Source organism: Carcharodon carcharias (assembly GCF_017639515.1).
Source record: "Carcharodon carcharias isolate sCarCar2 chromosome 40 unlocalized genomic scaffold, sCarCar2.pri SUPER_40_unloc_5, whole genome shotgun sequence".
NCBI classification, from domain to species: Eukaryota; Metazoa; Chordata; class Chondrichthyes; order Lamniformes; family Lamnidae; genus Carcharodon; species Carcharodon carcharias.
In genome coordinates, this window is record NW_024470859.1 from 538,896 (window position 1) to 556,481 (window position 17,586).

Here is a 17,586-nt window from a genome sequence, read left to right on the forward strand (position 1 = left end):
AAGACACAGACAGGGATACAGACACAGACAGGAATACGGACACAGACAGGGATACGGACACAGACAGGGATACAGACACAGACAGGGATACTGAAACAGACAGGGATACAGACACAGACAGGGATACAGACAAATACAGGGATACGGAAACAGACAGGGATACAGACACAGACAGGGATACAGACACAGACAGGGATACGGACACAGACAGGGACACAGACCCAGACAGGGATACGGACAAAGACAGGGATACAGACACAGAGAGGGATACGGACACAGACAGGGTTACGGACACAGACATGGATACAGACACAGACAGGGATGCAGACACAGAAAGGGAGACGGACACAGACAGGGATAGGGACTCAGACAGGGATACGGACACAGACAGGGATACACACACAAACAGGGATACGGACACAGACAGGGATACGGACACAGACAGGGATACGGACACAGACAGGGATACAGACACAGACAGGGATACGGACACAGACAGGGATACGGACACAGACAGGGGTACAGACACAGACAAGGATTCGGACACAGACAGGGACACAGACAGGGACACAGACAGGGATACAGACACAGACAGGGATACAGACACAGACAGGGATACAGACACAGACAGGGGTACGGACACCAACAGGGATACAGACACAGACAGGATACGGACACAGACAGGGAGACAGAAACAGACAGGGATACAGACAAAGACAGGGATAAGGACTCAGGCAGGGATACGGACACAGACAGGGACACAGACACACAAAGGGATACGGACACAGACAGGGATACGGACACAGACAGGGACACAGACAGGGATACAGACACAGACAGGGATACGGACACAGACAGGGATACAGACAAATACAGGGATACAGACACAGACAGAGACACAGACACAGAAAGGAATACAGACACAGACAGGGATACGAACACAGACAAGGATACAGACACAGACAGGGATAAAGACACAGAGAGGGATACGCACACAGACAGGGACACAGACACAGACAGGGATACGGACACAGACAGGAATACGGACACAGACCGGGATACTGACACAGACAGGGATACAGACACAGACAGGGATACAGACACAGACAGGGATACGGACACTGACAGGGATACAGACACAGACAGGGATACGGACAGAGACAGGGACACTGACACAGACAGGGATACAGACACAGACAGGGTTATTGTCACAGACAGGGATACTGACACAGACAGGGATACGGACACAGACAGGGATACAGACAAATACAGGGATACGGACACAGACAGGGATACAGACACAGACAGGGATACAGACACAGACAGGGATGCGGACACAGACAGGGATACGGACACAGACAGGGACACAGACCCAGACAGGGATACGGTCAAAGACAGGGATACAGACACAGAGAGGGATACGGACACAGACAGGGTTACGGACACAGACATGGATACAGACACAGACAGGGATACAGACACAGAAAGGGACACGGACACAAACAGGGATAGGGACTCAGACAGGGATACGGACACAGACAGGGATACAGACACAAACAGGGATACGGACACAGACAGGGATACGGACACAGACAGGGATACGGACACAGACAGGGATACAGACACAGACAGGGTACGGACACAGACAGGGATATGGACACAGACAGGGGTACAGACACAGACAAGGATTCGGACACAGACAGGGACACAGACAGTGACACAGACAGGGATACAGACACAGACAGGGATACAGACACAGACAGGGATACGGACACCAACAGGGATACAGACACAGACAGGATACGGACACAGACAGGGATAGGGACACAGACAGGGATACAGACACAGACAGGGATACAGACAAAGACAGAGATACGGACACAGAAAGGGACACAGTCAGGGAAACAGACAGGGATACGGACACAGACAGGGATAAAGACACAGACAGGGATACGGACACAGACAGGGACACGGACACAGACAGGGATAAAGACACAGACAGGGATACAGACACAGACAGGAATACGGACACAGACAGGGATACGGACACAGACAGGGAGACGGACACAGACAGGGATACTGACACAGACAGGGATAAGGTCACAGACAGGGATACAGACACAGAGAGGGATACGGACACAGACAGTGATACCCACACAGACAGGGATACGAAAACAGACAGGGATACGGACACAGACAGGGATACGGACACAGACAGGGACACAGACCCAGACAGGGATAAGGACAAAGACAGGGATACAGACACAGAAAGGGATACGGACACAGACAGGGTTACGGACACAGACATGGATACAGACCCAGACAGGGATACAGACACAGAAAGGGACATGGACACAGACAGGGATACGGACTCAGACAGGGATACGGACACAGACAGGGATACAGACACAGACAGGGATACGGACACAGACAGGGATAAAGGCACAGACAAGGGTACAGACACAGACAAGGATTCGGACAAAGACAGGGACACAGAGAAGGACACAGACAGGAATACAGACACAGACAGGGATACAGACACGGACAGGGGTACAGACACAGACAGGGATACGGAAACCAACAGGGATACAGACACAGACAGGGATACGGACACAGACAGGGATACAGAAACAGACAGGGATACAGACACAGACAGGGATAAGGACTCAGGCAGGGATACGGACACAGACAGGACACAGACACACACAGGGATACGGACACAGACAGGGATACGGACACAGACAGGGACACAGACAGGGATACAGACACAGACAGGGATACGGACACAGACAGGGATACAGACAAATACAGGGATACAGACACAGACAGGGACACAGACACAGACAGGAATACAGACACAGACAGGGATACGAACACAGACAGGGATACAGACACAGACAGGGATACAGACACAGACAGGGTTACGCACACAGACAGGGACACAGACACAGACAGGGATACGGACACAGACAGGGATACGGACACAGGCCGGGATACTGACACAGACAGGGATACAGACACAGACAGGGATACAGACACAGACAGGGATACGGACACTGACAGGGATACAGACACAGACAGGGATACGGACACAGACAGGGACACTGACACCGACAGGGATACAGACACAGACAGGGATATTGTCACAGACAGGGACACAGACACAGACAGGGATACGGAAACAGACAGGGATACGGACACAGACAGGGACACGGACACAGACAGGGACACGGGCACAGACAGGGATACAGACAGAGACAGGGATACGGACACAGACAGGGATACGGGCTCAGACAGTGATAAGGACACAGACAAAGATACGGACACAGACAGGGATACAGACACAGACAGGGACACAGACAGGGATACGGTCACAGACAGGGATACAGACACAGAAAGGGATACTGACACAGACAGGGATACGGACACAGACAGTGATACAGACACAGACAGGGATACGGACACAGACAGGGATACAGACACAGACAGGGATACAGACAGAGACAGGGATACGGACACAGACAGGGACACGGACTCAGACAGGGATACGGACACAGACTTTGACACAGACTGAGATACGGACACAGACAGGGATAAGGACACAGACATGGTTACGGACACAGACATGGATACAGACACAGACAGAGATACGGACACAGATAGGGACACAGACAGGGACACAGACAGGAATACGGACACAGACAGGGATAAGGACACAGACAGGGATATGGAAAAAGACAGGGACACAGACACAGACAGGGATACGGACACAGAAAGGGATACAGACACAGACAGGATATGGACATAGACAGGGATATAGACACAGACAGGGATACAGACACAGACAGTGATACGGACACAGACAGGGACACAGTAGGGATATGGACACAGACAGGGATACAGACACAGACAGGGATATGGACACAGACAGGGATACAGACACAGACAGGGATACGGACACAGACAGGGATACGGACACAGACAGGGACACAGACAGGGATACGGACACAGACAGGGATACGGACACAGACAGGGATACAGACACAGACAGGGACACAGACATGGATACGGACACAGACAGGGACACGGACACAGACAGGGATACGGAAACAGACAGGGATACAGACACAGACAGGGATACGGACACAGAGAAGTTTACGGACACAGACATGGATACAGACACAGACAGGGATACGGACACAGACAGGGACAAAGACACAGACAGGGATACGGACACAGACAGGGATACGGACACAGAGAGAAATACAGACACAGAAAGGGATACGGACACAGACATGGATACGGACACAGACAGGGATACGGACACAGACAGGGATACGGACACAGACAGTGATACAGACACAGACAGGGATACAGACACAGACAGGGATACAGACACAGACAGGGATACAGAAACAGACAGGGACACGGACACAGACAGGGACACGGACACAGACAGGGATACTGACAGAGAAAGGGATACGGACACAGACAGGTATACGGGTACAGACAGGGATAAGGACACAGACAGGGAAACGGACACAGACAGGGATACAGACACAGACAGGGACACAGACACAGACAGGGACACAGTCATAGACAGGCATACAGACACAGACAGGGACACAGACAGGGATACGGACACAGACAGGGATACAGACACAGACAGGGATACTGGCACAGACAGGGATACGGAAACAGACAGGGATACAGACACAGACAGGGATACGGACACAGACCGGGATAAGGACACAGACAGGGATACAGACACAGACAGGGATACGGACACAGACAGGGACTCGGACACAGACAGGGATACGGACACAGACTGGGACACAGACAGAGATACGGGCACAGACAGGGATAAGGACACAGACAGGGATACGGACACAGACAGGGATACAGACAAAGACAGAGATACGGACACAGACAGGGATACGGACACAGACAGGTATACGGAAACAGACAGGGACACAGAAATAGACAGGGATACGGAAACAGACAGGGATAAAGACACAGACAGGGATATGGACAAAGACAGGGATACGGACACAGACAGGGATAGGGACACAGACAGGGATACAGACACAGACAGGGATACAGACAAAGACAGAGATACGGACACAGAAAGGGACACAGTCAGGGAAACAGACAGGGATACGTACACAGACAGGGATACGGACTCAGACAGGGATACGGACACAGAGAGGTATACGGACACAGACATGGACACAGACAGGGATACAGATACAGACAGGGATAGGGAAACAGACAGGGATATGGACACAGACAGGGATACGGACACAGACAGGGATAAGGACACAGACAGGGATACAGACACAGACAAGGATACGGACAAAGACAGGGATAGGGACACAAACAGGGATACAGAAAAAGACAGGGATACAGACACCGACAGGGATACGGACACAGAGAGGGATACGGAAACAGACAGGAATACGGACACTGACAGGGATACGGAGACAGACAGGGATACAGACACAGACAGGGATACTGACACAGACAGGGATACGGACACAGACAGGGATACAGACAAAGACAGGGATACGGACACAGACAGGGATACAGACACAGACAGGGATACGAAAACAGACAGGGATATGGACACAGACAGGGATACCGACACAGACAGGGACACAGCCCCAGACAGGGATACGGACAAAGACAGGGATACAGACACAGAGAGGGATACGGACACAGACAGGGTTACGGACACAGACATGGATACAGACACAGACAGGGATACAGACACAGAAAGGGACACGGACACAGACAGGGATACGGACTCAGACAGGGATACGGACACAGACAGGGATACAGACACAGACAGGGATACGGACACAGACAGGGATACGGACACAGACAGGGATACGGACACAGACAGGGATACTGACACAGACAGGGATATGGACACAGACAGGGATACGGACACAAACAGGGGTACAGACACAGACAAGGAATCGGACACAGACAGGGACACAGACAGGGACACAGACAGGGATACAGACACAGACTGGGATATAGACACGGACAGGGATTCAGACACAGACAGGGATACGGACACCAACAGAGATACAGACACAGACAGGGATATGGACACAGACAGGGATACAGAAACAGACAGGGATACAGACACAGACAGGGATAAGGACTCAGGCAGGGATACGGACACAGACAGGGACACAGACACACACAGGGATACGGACACAGACAGGGATACGGACACAGACAGGGACACAGACAGGGATACAGACACAGACAGGGATACGGACACAGACAGGGATACAGACAAATACAGGGATACAGACACAGACAGGGACACAGACACAGACAGGAATACAGACACAGACAGGGATACGAACACAGACAGGGATACAGACACAGACAGGGATACAGACACAGACAGGGATACGCACACAGGCAGGGACACAGACACAGACAGGGATACGGACACAGACAGGAATACGGACACAGACCGGGATACGGACACAGACAGGGATACAGACACAGACAGGGATACAGACACAGACAGGGATACGGACACTGACAGGGATACAGACACAGACAGCGTTACGGACCCAGACAGGGACACAGACACAGACATGGATTCAGGCACAGACAGGGATATGGACACAGACAGGGACACAGACACAAACAGGGATACAGACACAGACAGGGACACGGACACAGACAGGGACACAAACACAGACAGGGATACTGACAGAGACAGGGTTACGGACACAGACAGGTATACGGGCACAGACAGGGATAAGGACACAGACAGGGATTCGGTACCAGACAGCGATACAGACACAGATAGGGACACAGAAACAGACAGGGACACAGTCACAGACAGGGATACAGACACAGACAGGGACACAGACAGGGATACGGACACAGACAGGGATACAGACATAGACAGGGATACCGGCACAGACAGGGATACGGACACAGGCAGGGATACAGACACAGACAGGGATACGGACACAGAGGGGGATACAGACACGGACAGGGATACAGACACAGACAGGGATACGGACACAGACAGGGACTCGGACACAGACAGGGATACGGACACAGACTGGGACACAGACAGAGATACGGACACAGACAGGGATAAGGACACAGACAGGGATACGGACACAGACAGGGATACAGACAAAGACAGAGATACGGACACAGACAGGGACACAGACAGGGACACAGACAGAGATACGGACACAGACAGGGATACGGACACAGAGAGGTATACGGAAACAGACAGGGACACAGAAACAGACAGGGATACGGACACAGACAGGGATAAAGACACAGACAGGGATATGGACAAAGACAGGGATACGGACACAGACAGGGATAGGGACACAGACAGGGATACAGACACAGACAGGGATACAGTCACAGACAGAGATAGGGACATAGAAAGGGACACAGTCAGGGAAACAGACAGGGATACGGACACAGAGAGGGATACGGACACAGACAGGGACACAGACAGGAATACAGATACAGACAGGGATAGGGAAACAGATAGGCATATGGACACAGACAGAGATACGGACACAGACAGGGATAAGGACACAGACAGGGATACAGACACAGACAAGGATACGGACAAAGACAGGGATAGGGACACAAACAGGGATACAGACAAAGACAGGGATACAGACACCGACAGGGATACGGACACAGACAGGGATACGGACACAGACAGGGATACAGACACAGACAGGGATAAAGACACAGACAGGGATACAGACACAGACAGGAATACGGACAAAGACAGGGATACGGACACAGACAGGGATACAGTCACCGACAGGGATACTGACACAGAAAGGGACACGGACACAGACAGGGATACGGACTCAGACAGGGATATGGACACAGACAGGGATACAGACACAGACAGGGATACGGACACAGACAGGGATACGGACACAGACAGGGATACGGACACAGACAGGGATACAGACACAGACAGGGATACGGACACAGACAGGGATACAGACACAGACAGGGATACGGACAGAGACAGGGATAAAGGCACAGACAAGGGTACAGACACAGACAAGGATTCGGACACAGACAGGGACACAGACAGGGACACAGACAGGAATACAGACACAGACAGGGATACAGACACGGACAGGGATACAGACACAGACAGGGATACGGACACCAACAGGGATACAGACACAGACAGGGATACGGACACAGACAGGGATACAGAAACAGACAGGGATACAGACAAAGACAGGGATAAGGACTCAGGCAGGGATACGGACACAGACAGGGACACAGACACACACAGGGATACGGACACAGACAGGGATACGGACACAGACAGGGACACAGACAGGGATACAGACACAGACAGGGATACGGACACAGACAGGGATACAGACAAATACAGGGATACAGACACAGACAGGGACACAGACACAGACAGGAATACAGACACAGACAGGGATACGAACACAGACAGGGATACAGACACAGACAGGGATACAGACACAGACAGGGATACGCACACAGACAGGGACTCAGACACAGACAGGGATACGGACACAGACAGGGATACGGACACAGACCGGGATACTGACACAGACAGGGATACAGACACAGACAGGGATACAGACACAGACAGGGATACGGACACTGACAGGGATACAGACACAGACAGGGATATTGTCACAGACAGGGACACAGACACAGACAGGGATACGGAAACAGACAGGGATACGGACACAGACAGGGACACGGTCACAGACAGGGACACGGGCACAGACAGGGATACAGACAGAGACAGGGATACGGACACAGACAGGGATACGGGCACAGACAGGGATAAGGACACAGACAAAGATACGGACACAGACAGGGATACAGACACAGACAGGGACACAGACAGGGATACGGTCACAGACAGGGATACAGACACAGAAAGGGATACTGACACAGACAGGGATACGGACACACACAGTGATACAGACACAGACAGGGATACGGACACAGACAGGGATACAGACACAGACAGGGATACAGACAGAGACAGGGATACGGACACAGACAGGGACACGAACTCAGACAGGGATACGGACACAGACTTTGACACAGACAGAGATACGGACACAGACAGGGATAAGGACACAGACATGGTTACGGACACTGACAGGGATACAGACACAGACAGAGATACGGACACAGACAGGGACACCGACAGGGACACAGACAGGAATACGGACACAGACAGGGATACGGACACAGACAGGGATATGGAAAAAGACAGCGACACAGACACAGACAGGGATACGGACACAGAAGGGGATACAGACAGAGACAGGATATGGACATAGACAGGGATATAGACACAGACAGGGATACAGACACAGACAGTGATACGGACACAGACAGGGACACAGTAGGGATATGGACACAGACAGGGATACAGACACAGACAGGGATATGGACACAGACAGGGATACAGACACAGACAGGGATACGGACACAGACAGGGATACGGACACAGACAGGGACACAGACAGGGATACGGACACAGACAGGGATACGGACACAGACAGGGATACAGACACAGACAGGGACACAGACATGGATACGGACAAAGACAGGGACACGGACACAGACAGGGATACGGAAACAGACAGGGATACAGACACAGGCAGGGATACGGACACAGAGAGGTTTACGGACACAGACATGGATACAGACACAGACAGGGATACGGACACAGACAGGGACAAAGACACAGACAGGGATACGGACACAGACAGGGATATGGACACAGAGAGAAATACAGACACAGAAAGGGATACGGACACAGACATGGATACGGACACAGACAGGGATACGGACACAGACAGGGATACGGACACAGACAGTGATACAGACACAGACAGGGATACAGACACAGACAGGGATACAGACACAGACAGGGATACAGAAACAGACAGGGACACGGACACAGACAGTGACACGGACACAGACAGGGATACTGACAGAGAAAGGGATACGGACACAGACAGGGAAACGGACACAGACAGGGATAAAGACACAGACAGGGATATGGACAAAGACAGGGATACGGACACAGACAGGGATAGGGACACAGACAGGGATACAGACACAGACAGGGATACAGACACAGACAGAGATACGGACACAGAAAGGGACACAGTCAGGGAAACAGACAGGGATACGGACACAGAGAGGGATACGGACACAGACATGGACACAGACAGGAATACAGATACAGACAGGGATAGGGAAACAGATAGGCATATGGACACAGACAGGGATACGGACACAGACAGGGATAAGGACACAAACAGGGATACAGACACAGACAAGGATACGGACAAAGACAGGGATAGGGACACAAACAGGGATACAGACAAAGACAGGGATACAGACACCGACAGGGATACGGACACAGACAGGGATACGGACACAGACATGGATACAGACACAGACAGGGATAAAGACACAGACAGGGATACAGACACAGACAGGAATACGGACACAGACAGGGATACGGACACAGACAGGGATACAGTCACAGACAGGGATACTGACACAGAAAGGGACACGGACACAGACAGGGATACGGACTCAGACAGGGATATGGACACAGACAGGGATACAGACACAGACAGGGATACGGACACAGACAGGGATACGGACACAGACAGGGATACGGACACAGACAGGGATACAGACACAGACAGGGATACGGACACAGACAGGGATACAGACACAGACAGGGATACGGACAGAGACAGGGATAAAGGCACAGACAAGGGTACAGACACAGACAAGGATTCGGACACAGACAGGGACACAGACAGGGACACAGACAGGAATACAGACACAGACAGGGATACAGACACGGACAGGGATACAGGCACAGACTGGGATACGGACACCAACAGGGATACAGACACAGACAGGGATACGGACACAGACAGGGATACAGAAACAGACAGGGATACAGACACAGACAGGGATAAGGACTCAGGCAGGGATACGGACACAGACAGGGACACAGACACACACAGGGATACGGACACAGACAGGGATACGGACACAGACAGGGACACAGACAGGGATACAGACACAGACAGGGATACGGACACAGACAGGGATACAGACAAATACAGGGATACGGACACAGACAGGGACACAGACACAGACAGGAATACAGACACAGACAGGGATACGAACACAGACAGGGATACAGACACAGACAGGGATACAGACACAGACAGGGATACGCACACAGACAGGGACACAGACACAGACAGGGATACGGACACAGACAGGGATACGGACACAGACCGGGATACTGACACAGACAGGGATACAGACACAGACAGGGATACAGACACAGACAGGGATACGGACACTGACAGGGATACAGACACAGACAGGGATATTGTCACAGACAGGGACACAGACACAGACAGGGATACGGAAACAGACAGGGATACGGACACAGACAGGGACACGGTCACAGACAGGGACACGGGCACAGACAGGGATACAGACAGAGACAGGGATACGGACACAGACAGGGATACGGGCACAGACAGGGATAAGGACACAGACAAAGATACGGACACAGACAGGGATACAGACACAGACAGGGATACTGACACAGACAGGGATACGGACACACACAGTGATACAGACACAGAAAGGGATACTGACACAGACAGGGATACGGACACACACAGTGATACAGACACAGACAGGGATACGGACACAGACAGGGATACAGACACAGACAGGGATACAGACAGAGACAGGGATACGGACACAGACAGGGACACGAACTCAGACAGGGATACGGACACAGACTTTGACACAGACAGAGATACGGACACAGACAGGGATAAGGACACAGACATGGTTACGGACACTGACAGGGATACAGACACAGACAGAGATACGGACACAGACAGGGACACAGACAGGGACACAGACAGGAATACGGACACAGACAGGGATACGGACACAGACAGGGATATGGAAAAAGACAGGGACACAGACACAGACAGGGATACGGACACAGAAGGGGATACAGACAGAGACAGGATATGGACATAGACAGGGATATAGACACAGACAGGGATACAGACACAGACAGTGATACGGACACAGACAGGGACACAGTAGGGATATGGACACAGACAGGGATACAGACACAGACAGGGATATGGACACAGACAGGGATACAGACACAGACAGGGATACGGACACAGACAGGGATACGGACACAGACAGGGACACAGACAGGGATACGGACACAGACAGGGATACAGACACAGACAGGGATACAGACACAGACAGGGACACAGACATGGATACGGACAAAGACAGGGACACGGACACAGACAGGGATACGGAAACAGACAGGGATACAGACACAGACAGGGATACGGACACAGAGAGGTTTACGGACACAGACATGGATACAGACACAGACAGGGATACGGACACAGACAGGGACAAAGACACAGACAGGGATACGGACACAGACAGGGATATGGACACAGAGAGAAATACAGACACAGAAAGGGATACGGACACAGACATGGATACGGACACAGACAGGGATACGGACACAGACAGGGATACGGACACAGACAGTGATACAGACACAGACAGGGATACAGACACAGACAGGGATACAGACACAGACAGGGATACAGAAACAGACAGGGACACGGACACAGACAGGGACACGGACACAGACAGGGATACTGACAGAGAAAGGGATACGGACACAGACAGGGAAATGGACACAGACAGGGATAAAGACACAGACAGGGATATGGACAAAGACAGGGATACGGACACAGACAGGGATAGGGACACAGACAGGGATACAGACACAGACAGGGATACAGACACAGACAGAGATACGGACACAGAAAGGGACACAGTCAGGGAAACAGACAGGGATACGGACACAGAGAGGGATACGGACACAGACATGGACACAGACAGGAATACAGATACAGACAGGGATAGGGAAACAGATAGGCATATGGACACAGACAGGGATACGGACACAGACAGGGATAAGGACACAGACAGGGATACAGACACAGACAAGGATACGGACAAAGACAGGGATAGGGACACAAACAGGGATACAGACAAAGACAGGGATACAGACACCGACAGGGATACGGACACAGACAGGGATACGGACACAGACAGGGATACAGACACAGACAGGGATAAAGACACAGACAGGGATACAGACACAGACAGGAATACGGACACAGACAGGGATACGGACACAGACAGGGATACAGTCACAGACAGGGATACTGACACAGAAAGGGACACGGACACAGACAGGGATACGGACTCAGACAGGGATATGGACACAGACAGGGATACAGACACAGACAGGGATACGGACACAGACAGGGATACGGACACAGACAGGGATACGGACACAGACAGGGATACAGACACAGACAGGGATACGGACACAGACAGGGATACAGACACAGACAGGGATACGGACAGAGACATGGATAAAGGCACAGACAAGGGTACAGACACAGACAAGGATTCGGACACAGACAGGGACACAGACAGGAACACAGACAGGGATACAGACACAGACAGGGATACAGACACGGACAGGGATACAGACACAGACAGGGATACGGACACCAACAGGGATACAGACACAGACAGGGATACGGACACAGACAGGGATACAGAAACAGACAGGGATACAGACACAGACAGGGATAAGGACTCAGACAGGGATACGGACACAGACAGGGACACAGACACACACAGGCATACGGACACAGACAGGGATACGGACACCGACAGGGACACAGACAGGGATACAGACACACACAGGGATACGGACACAGACAGGGATACAGACAAATACAGGGATACGGACACAGACAGGGACACAGACACAGACAGGAATACAGACACAGACAGGGATACGAACACAGACAGGGATACAGACACAGACAGGGATACAGACACAGACAGGGATACGCACACAGACAGGGACACAGACACAGACAGGGATACGGACACAGACAGGGATACGGACACAGACCGGGATACTGACACAGACAGGGATACAGACACAGACAGGGATACAGACACAGACAGGGATACAGACACAGACAGGGATACGGACACTGACAGGGATACAGACACAGACAGGGATACGGACACAGACAGGGATACTGACACAGACAGGGCTACAGACACAGACAGGGATATTGTCACAGACAGGGACACAGACACAGACAGGGATACGGAAACAGACAGGGATACGGACACAGACAGGGACACGGTCACAGACAGGGACACGGGCACAGACAGGGATACAGACAGAGACAGGGATACGGACACAGACAGGGATACGGGCACATACAGGGATAAGGACACAGACAAAGATACGGACACAGACAGGGATACAGACACAGACAGGGACACAGACAGGGATACGGTCACAGACAGGGATACAGACACAGAAAGGGATACTGACACAGACAGGGATACGGACACAGACAGTGATACAGACACAGACAGGGATACGGACACAGACAGGGAAACAGACACAGACAGGGATACAGACAGAGACAGGGATATGGACACAGACAGGGACACGAACTCAGACAGGGATACGGACACAGACTTTGACACAGACAGAGATACGGACACAGACAGGGATAAGGACACAGACATGGTTACGGACACTGACAGGGATACAGACACAGACAGAGATACGGACACAGACAGGGACACAGACAGGGACACAGACAGGAATACGGACACAGACAGGGATACGGACACAGACAGGGATATGGAAAAAGACAGGGACACAGACACAGACAGGGATACGGACACAGAAAGGGATACAGACACAGACAGGATATGGACATAGACAGGGATATAGACACAGACAGGGATACAGACACAGACAGGGATACGGACACAGACAGGGACACAGTCAGGGATATGGACACAGACAGGGATACAGACACAGACAGGGATATGGACACAGACAGGGATACAGACACAGACAGGGATACGGACACAGACAGGGATACGGACACTGACAGGGACACAGACAGGGATACGGACACAGACAGGGATACGGACACAGACAGGGATACAGACACAGACAGGGACACAGACATGGATACGGACACAGACAGGGACACGGACACAGACAGGGATACGGAAACAGACAGGGATACAGACACAGGCAGGGATACGGACACAGAGAGGTTTACGGACACAGACATGGATACAGACACAGACAGGGATACGGACACAGACAGGGACAAAGACACAGACAGGGATACGGACACAGACAGGGATACGGACACAGAGAGAAATACAGACACAGAAAGGGATACGGACACAGACATGGATACGGACACAGACAGGGATACGGACACAGACAGGGATACGGACACAGACAGTGATACAGACACAGACAGGGATACAGACACAGACAGGGATACAGACACAGACAGGGATACAGAAACAGACAGGGACACGGACACAGACAGGGACACGGACACAGACAGGGATACTGACAGAGAAAGGGATACGGACACAGACAGGTATACAGGTACAGACAGGGATAAGGACACAGACAGGGAAACGGACACAGACAGGGATACAGACACAGACAGGGACACAGACACAGACAGGGACACAGTCACAGACAGGCATACAGACACAGACAGGGACACAGACAGGGATACGGACACAGACAGGGATACAGACACAGACAGGGATACTGGCACAGACAGGGATACGGACACAGACAGGGATACAGACACAGACAGGGATACGGACACAGAGGGGGATACAGACACAGACAGGGATACAGACACAGACAGGGATACGGACACAGACAGGGACTCGGACACAGACAGGGATACGGACACAGACTGGGACACAGACAGAGATACGGACACAGACAGGGATAAGGAAACAGACAGGGATACGGACACAGACAGGGATACAGACAAAGACAGAGATACGGACACAGACAGGGATACGGACACAGACAGGTATACGGAAACAGACAGGGAAACAGAAATAGACAGGGATACGGAAACAGACAGGGATAAAGACACAGACAGGGATATGGGCAAAGACAGGGATACGGACACAGACAGGGATAGGGACACAGACAGGGATACAGACACAGACAGGGATACAGACAAAGACAGAGATACGGACACAGAAAGGGACACAGTCAGGGAAACAGACAGGGATACGGACACAGACAGGGATACAGACTCAGACAGGGATACGGACACAGAGAGGTATACGGAAACAGACATGGACACAGACAGGGATTCAGATACAGACAGGGATAGGGAAACAGACAGGGATATGGACACAGACAGGGATACGGACACAGACAGGGATAAGGACACAGACAGGGATACAGACACAGACAAGGATACGGACAAACACAGGGATAGGGACACAAACAGGGATACAGAAAATGACAGGGATACAGACACCGACAGGGATACGGACACAGAGAGGGATACGGACACAGACAGGAATACGGACACTGACAGGGATAAGGAGACAGACAGGGATACAGACACAGACAGGGATACTGACACAGACAGGGATACGGACACAGACAGGGATACAGACACAGACAGGGATACGGACACAGACAGGGATACAGACACAGACAGGGATACGAAAACAGACAGGGATATGGACACAGACAGGGATACGGACAAAGACAGGGACACAGACCCAGACAGGGATACGGACACAGACAGGGATACGGACACAGACAGGGACACAGACAGGGATACGGACACAGACAGGGATACGGACACAGACAGGGATACAGACACAGACAGGGACACAGACATGGATACGGACAAAGACAGGGACACGGACACAGACAGGGATACGGAAACAGACAGGGATACAGACACAGGCAGGGATACGGACACAGAGAGGTTTACGGACACAGACATGGATACAGACACAGACAGGGATACGGACACAGACAGGGACACAGACACAGACAGGGATACGGACACAGACAGGGATATGGACACAGAGAGAAATACAGACACAGAAAGGGATACGGACACAGACATGGATACGGACACAGACAGGGATACGGACACAGACAGGGATACGGACACAGACAGTGATACAGACACAGACAGGGATACAGACACAGACAGGGATACAGACACAGACAGGGATACAGAAACAGACAGGGACACGGACACAGACAGGGACACGGACACAGACAGGGATACTGACAGAGAAAGGGATACGGACACAGACAGGGAAACGGACACAGACAGGGATAAAGACACAGACAGGGATATGGACACAGACAGGGATACGGACACAGACAGGGATAGGGACACAGACAGGGATACAGACACAGACAGGGATACAGACACAGACAGAGATACGGACACAGAAAGGGACACAGTCAGGGAAACAGACAGGGATACGGACACAGAGAGGGAT